Raw genomic sequence first — 7522 nt, 5'->3', positions numbered from 1 at the left:
TCACTATTTAGTCTTGAGCAGGATAAAATTGAATTTCATATTGAAAAGAAGAACATGTAAGAAAGTTTTAAAGCGAATAAAAGTTGTGCAGCTCTCAGATGTGAACTGTAGGCTAAAATACACAAAGATTATTGAAGAAAAAATGAAAGAGTTTGAGAACAGGAATCAAACCTTGGAGATTCAGTGGCAAACTCTGAAGAAAACATTGATTGATTCTGCCAGAGAGGCATGTGGTGAGGTTATCTGTAAGGATAAAAAAATCAGAACTCCCTGGTGGGCACAGGAAGTTAAAGAGGCAGTGAAGGAAAAGAAGAAAGCATACCAAAAGTTCCTGTCAAATAAGTCAGCTTGTGCTCTTAGAGAATATAGAGACAAATGCAAGAATGCTAAAGACTGTGTAAAACTAGCTAAACAAAAGTCATGGGAGGACTTTGGCAGGAATATAGAAAATAAATATCAAGAAGGTGGCAAAATATTCTGGAGGTTGTTAAAGAAACTTAGGAATGGAGGAAAGATTGCTGTAAAAGGAGTTAGAGATGATAAAGGTGACATGAAAACGGGAGAAAAAGATATCCTTGAAGTATGGAGTAATTACTTTGAAAAACTGCTAAATGAAACAAGCAGTGATGCCAGCACAGTGGTAAAAAACACTGACCAGGCATGCAGTCAGAAATACATATCCATACTAGAAGTAGAAAAAGCCATCAAAGGCTTGAAATGTTGAAAGGCAGCAGGAGTAGATGATATTCGATCAGAAATGCTGAAGTATCGTGGTATAAGAGTCTTACAGTGGCTGCACTGCATAGTTCAGAAAGCCTGGACAGAGGGACGAATTCCTGATGACTGGAGTAGAGCTCTCATAGTACCCATATATAAAAAGGGAAATAAAACTGCATGTGAGAATTACAGAGGTATTTTCCTACTGAGTGTTCCTGGCAAGATCTATGCAAGTATACTTGAAAAACGGTTGAGAAGAATTGGTGAAGAACAAGCTGGATTCAGGCCAAACAGAGGCTGTCAGGATCAGATCTTCACTTTAGAGAAATAGTCGAGAAAGCATGGGAATATAACAAAGATCTGTATTTAAGTTTTGTCAATCTGGAAAAGGCATATGACAAGGTGCCAAGAGAGAAGCTATTCAATACGCTGCAGTTATATGGTGTCAATGGGGCATTATATCAAGCAATACTTAGTCTTTATTTGAGTTGTAAGTCAGCAGTTAGAATTGAAGGAAGTACAGGAAGATGGTTTAATGTTAAATCTGGTGTGAGACAAGTATGTACATTATCCCCTCTGTTATTCATTATCTATATGGATTACATTATGAAGGAAAGTGGTATTAAACATGATATCAAAATTGGAGATGTTAATGTCAGCCCTTTGCTTTATGCAGATGATGTTATACTTCTAAATAAATCTGCTACAAGTCTGCAAGATTCTCTGACTAAATTGAATAGCTGTTGTAATAGATATGGTATGAAGGTCAGCAATAAAAAAGACAAAGACAATGAAAATAGGCAGAATCATTGAAAATGTCAACTGTGTTGTGAATGGAGAACCTGTGGAACAAGTAAAACATTTCAGCTATTTAGGCACGATTTTTACTGAAGATGGTAAATTAAATATAGAAATAGACAACAGAATAAGCAACGCTGGTATGGTGGGAAGTCAATTGAATAAATTCATATGGAATAAGAGAGAAATTAGTCGGAACACTAAATTAGCTGTGTACAAGACAGTGTTCAAACCACTTTTAACTTATGGATCTGAGAGCTGGGTCAGAAGTAAAACACTTGACCAAAGACTAGAGACCACAGATATGAGAGTCCTGAGAGAGATTATAGGCGTGAACAGATGGCATCAATGGCAATATCATATTAAAAACGAGGACATTAGGAAAGAATTTGCACCTCAGGTTATAAAGTGGATCTAGATAATTTGGCTAAGGGAACACAATCACAAAAGTCACATTAAGCAGGGAGACACATTATGATGCATAAACTATATTACTTTGTTTTATGTGATGATAATTTTTCATGAGTTTCATTTTCATGCTTGTTTCATATCTCGTACTTTAAGTATATCTGTGTTTGTTCCAATTGATATAATAAAAATTGATAACTGAAGTATTTTTCACTCAATATTTTCTCTTAAATAAAGGCTTGCAGCCCGATTATTAAAAATAAAAGTTGAATGTGGTCCGTGAGTCTGAAAATGTTGCCAATCCCTGATGTAGACTATATTATAGAGCCAGGTGGAATATGAGGAGAGGATAATAATGGCTATAAGAATATTGGTGGTACACTAGTTTTTCTGTATACAAGTGCTAGCAGCATTAGGAATGAAGGGAATGGCATTGATTAACTCAGTCTCTCCACTGGCTGTTGGTATCAGTGAAACTTGGTTAACTGAGGAGGATGTTCTAACAGGGATAGAAATCGAAGGATAACATGTTTTGGCAGGATAGGAAAGATAAATGTGGTGGTGGAGTCCTACTCATGATAAGAGATGAATTGTGCACTCCAGGGTGGAGAATCTCAGTTGAAATAACACCAATGGCTTTGAGAGTATATGTTGTGAGATAGATATAAGACAAGATATTTAGTAGGATGCTGCTTCAATCCAGGGAGTATAGGTGGTGATGAGCAGGAAATGTTTAGGCAGATTAATTGGGCAAGTGCAAAGTAAGCAATCATTATAGGGGACTTTAACTACAGCGATATAAATTGGACAGAAGAGACAAAATGCAGTAATAAGGGAACCAGATTTTTGGATTTCTTGAGGGCAACTGGTGGAAGGGACATGAGGATCAAGAGTTTTGGATTTGGTCATAGCATCAGAAGATTATGAGTGTGACTGAGATGACATACTTGTGCCCCCCCCCCCCCCCCCACTGAACTCATTTACTTGTGCCACATTATTAGCCAATGGCTATAATCCCTATTGAATAGGGAAAAAAAAATGCTAAATGCTCCCTGGAATCTTGTTCACTGACTACAGCAAAGCTGTTATTATCCCATACATCTAATGCACATCTGAAAAGATATCTAGAGGGCTTAACAAATATTAGCTATGCCATATTTAAACTATATCTCAAATTAGCAACTCTAACCCATTCACCTAAGGACAAACTCTTTTGTTTATCACATCCAGGAGTATTATGAAGTACCCTGTTTTTGACCTGGCTTACTATTGACGGACAGGAAGAACTGCTGATATCTGCCTTGGAGAACAAAAAATTACATCCGGCACTGTCGTTATGGGAAGTTGGGGGGTCTAGTAGACCATGCATTGGCTCTTCACACAGGATGAAATAGAAGAAAGCTAAAGTGCTACACAGAAGTAATTTTATGTTAGTGAGATTTTTTTTTGGAATTAACAGCAGCTTGAAAACATACTCAAGCCTCAAGAAGTATGGCTATATCAATTTATCAAAAATCTGCCAGTGAATCATCTAATAAGTTAATAAATATTATTTTCTTATCATTCTATATTGTGAATCAATATTGTTAAATAGCTAACATGTGTTGCCAACACATAAACCTTTCTACTCATTTATTTGACTAAATAAATGAGTAGAAAGTATCAAGGGAAAAAAAAGGACTCACTTTGAATTCCTTTTATTTTTGGAACTCTTTATTTTTGGCTTAAAAAAAAAATTAAAATTTATGACCAAGGTTTTATACATTTCAAGAACTGTAGTAAATGAAGATATTAATTTGAATTTGTTTTGTTCTTTCAGTAAGATTTTATTAAGCGATATTGTGTTGAAGAAAAAGTAATAAAAAACCTGGATACAACCTATGTTTTATTAACAGGATCTTCTTCTTCTTCGCGTTATTCCCGCTTCCTATGCAGGGTCCGCATGTTACTTAGATGCGACTACCTGTTAGTACTACTCCCAACCGACCCGTCGCCTGGTCTGCCGCTGGGGGGAGATATATTTTTGACTGTAGAGGCGTATGTTCACGGGGCCGGTTTGCCTGTTTGCGGGATGAAAAACGCCAGATAAACTGGCGGAAAAAATCCTACTGACCGCGCCCAAGACCGGCTAACTTGGCCATGCCTGAGGAAGATCCTCAAATTCCTCACGTCTACAACGGGAATCGAACCCGGGACACTCCTTCCCCAGGCATATGGTTGCAAAGCGCAAAGCCACTAGGCTAACCGCGCGGTCTATTAACAGGATAAAGATGAAAACTTGTTAATAAACTGCTTGGTACACAACTAACAGAGGTATATGATGGAATACTGCTAAGTCCCTCATACATATTAATAGGAACCAATATGGCAAACCTGATAAATTCATGCTGAGCTTCATATAGCAATATTATTATACCGGCAAGATTATGGCTTCAAGAAAACAGTTCTCCTTTTATTGTTGCACCTGAGTGATTTTTAAATTAATTATTATCCTAGCAAGATCGTGGCCTGCAGAAAACAGTTCTCCTTTTATTGTTGCACTTAAGTGATGTTTAAATTATAAAACGTTCACATTACTTTACAATGCATTCTCAAAACAATACATAGAGATGTATGTTCCTTAAATCACCAACAATGAACATGCATAATCGTAAATGCAGTGAGGACCACATCAAGAACTAATTGTAAAACTTACTGGAGAAAAGTAGATTAATTTAACACCTTTTCTAATATATTTTCAAGAAATCAATAGTAAAAATGATGTAGCGTGAGGAGTTAATCCAATTGTAGATGAAGCATAATCCATAACCAAGTTTTTGAGTATCAAAAACATTCTATCAAGCTTGAAAATAAGTTTATGAAACAGCATCACAAAAGATTGCCAACACAAAAGCTGTCCCTTGCCAGCAAAGTTATGCATCGATGTTAACTACATATCATGTTGATGAGTTGTCCTAATGTGTATCACCTTTTCCCCTAGCATGACAGTGTCTGTGGTCTTAAATTTCCCCTAGCATGACAGTTGGTGTTCCTTATAAATGATTGTCCAGATGACTGTAGAGATTCACTTCCTTGGCTCCATCTTTTATATATATATACACACACACACTAGTGGCCAAAATTGTGTAAACCTTTTGGAAAAAGTGTATTTTTCAGGTTTGATGGCTTATAACACCACTTTTTTTGGAGTAATACCATAAAATTATATATCAATGGAAAGATAATTTAATCAAGAATGTAATGCGATAACTTTTATGAAGGATTTTTTATTAGAACAGCAGTTATAAAGAAGAAAATTGAAACAGAAAAAATGAGAAATACAAAAATTCTCACAATGTGAGTTAATACTTAGTTGGTTAACTTTTAGCATTAATTACGGCCTTACAACACCTTCCCATGGAGTGAACCAAGTTTTTTAGTTCTGTAGCTGTTATAATGTGAAACCAAGATTGAATTAAATTATTGCTTCTATTAATTGGATTTTATTGGTGGGTTGCTTCTGACTAACAAGTTTCTTTAGTCGGCTCCATAGATTTTCGATTAACATGATTTGGAGCTGAATCCTGTTGAAATATAAATGCTTCATTATCTTGGAAAAGATCACGTGCGGAAGGCTTCAGTTTGGACTCAAGTATTTCATTTATGTATTTTTGGGCATTTATATTCCTATTAATCACCAAATTCTGCCCACACCTTTTCATGTCATACAACCCCAGATCTTAACACTAAGTGGGTGTTTCACGATAGGTGTAATGTAATCAGGATGCAAATCTTCTCTGATTCTTCTCCTTACGTATTTTATGGCATCACTACCAAACAGGGAGATTTTGTTCTCATCACTCCAAATAACACTGTCCCATCGTTCCGCTGTCCAGTTAACATGGGTTTTAGCCCAGTTTAATCTTTTCAACCTTTATTTGAGAGATAAAAATGGCTTTTTTTTTATGGAATTCTAGCATTTAGACCAAATTCCTGCAGTCTGTGCCGAACAGTCCTTGCACTGAACTTCACATTGTATTGCAGCATTTCATCTTGTATACACCCAGATAATTTTCTTCTGTCACGTAGGCACAGTCTCTCAATTCTTCTATCATCACTTGCTGTTATGCACCTTTTCCTGTCTTTACCAGTCTGGTTTTGTAGTGACTGAGTCTCCTTATGCCTCTTCAAAAATTTAGAAATGCCACCTTTGGTTAAGTTTCCACCAATTTTTCTTCTAATTTCTTCATAACTGTAGCCTTGTTCACTTAATAGTACTATTTTACATTGCTTTCTGGGTGACCAGTCAACTCTTCGCGCCATTTCTTTAATTTTATTATGTTTTACAAGCTCACTAAATGAATGAACACAAAAAAAAAAAAAAAAAACCAACTTGATAGCAATCACATAACACACTGACAAACGTCCTCCTCTCAACTCCAATACATGACAACAATAGCTGAATCCTACTGTGACCTTATTGACTCATTGCCAAAACAAGATGACACCTGATTGGTTCTCTAAACACTCATGCTTATTGACTACATTCAAATGAAGGAAAGCTACTTCATCCTAAGCAAGTTGTGCTTCTTTTTTCTGGTTATTTGGCTATAACTTTTCATAGAATACAGATAACTGAACAAACTTTGTTGCATTACATTGTTGATTAAATTATCTTTCCATTGATATATAATACAATTGTATGGTATTACACAAAAAAAAACGTGGTGTTATGAGCCATCAAACCTCAAAAACATACTTTTTCCAAAAGGTTTCCACAATTTTGACCACTAGTGTATATGGTCTACACACCCACACATGAAAGGCCACAAGACCTATAGCACACTAGTGCCATGTGTGAGCAAGAGGAAAAGAAGAAAGGAGGAGTCTGTTCACATTTTGCTTGAAGAGCTGAGGGTTGTAATCTTTGGGGAAGACAGAGTGGGAGAGTGTTCCAAAGGACAGAAGTAAATGGAATAAAAGAGGAGGCAGTGAAGTTGGTTCAGTGAGTTTTAAGATGAACTGTACAAGGATGTTGATTAGCAGTGGCTCCTGTTTTAATGATTTTGGAGGAGAATGAAGGAATAATAGTGGTCAATTCAGCAGAGCACTATCCATAAAAGTATCTTTAGAAGAGGCAGAAATTGAACATACGTCTATGAGAGAGAGGGGGGGAATAATTAATTAGCCAGATCGCTGGATAGAATCAAGCAATCTTAGATAGGATTTTGGTGCACCACCCCAAACATCGGAGCAATATTCCATGGATGGGTGGATTTGGGCTTTGTACAGATTTAGCAACTGTGAAGTAGTGTCTTATGTGACAAAATCCACCAAATTTTTTGGTGACTTCAGAAGCTACAGTTGAAATATGGTTGTGCTAGGAAAGATCGGAGGTACAAGTCAGTCCAAGAAGAGAAATCCGATCATGTTTGGATATCTCAGTATTACTGAAGGATGCAAGTTCTTTGATCAGACAGAACTGAATTTTGGTAGCATTGAAGTTTACAATGTTGTCCTTGCCCCACTGGAATATAGCTAGGAGATATTGAGTTCAGGTCCCTGGTCATGGTAGATCTTGAGGATTCTAGTACTTAAGCACTAACAGGTTTGTCAAATG

The sequence above is a fragment of the Typopeltis vanoorti genome, chromosome 4 (genome assembly GCF_054136105.1).
Source record: "Typopeltis vanoorti isolate ZY-2024b chromosome 4, IOZ_Tvanoo_1.0, whole genome shotgun sequence".
NCBI lineage: Eukaryota > Metazoa > Arthropoda > Arachnida > Uropygi > Thelyphonidae > Typopeltis > Typopeltis vanoorti.
This window is presented reverse-complemented; position numbering follows the sequence as displayed.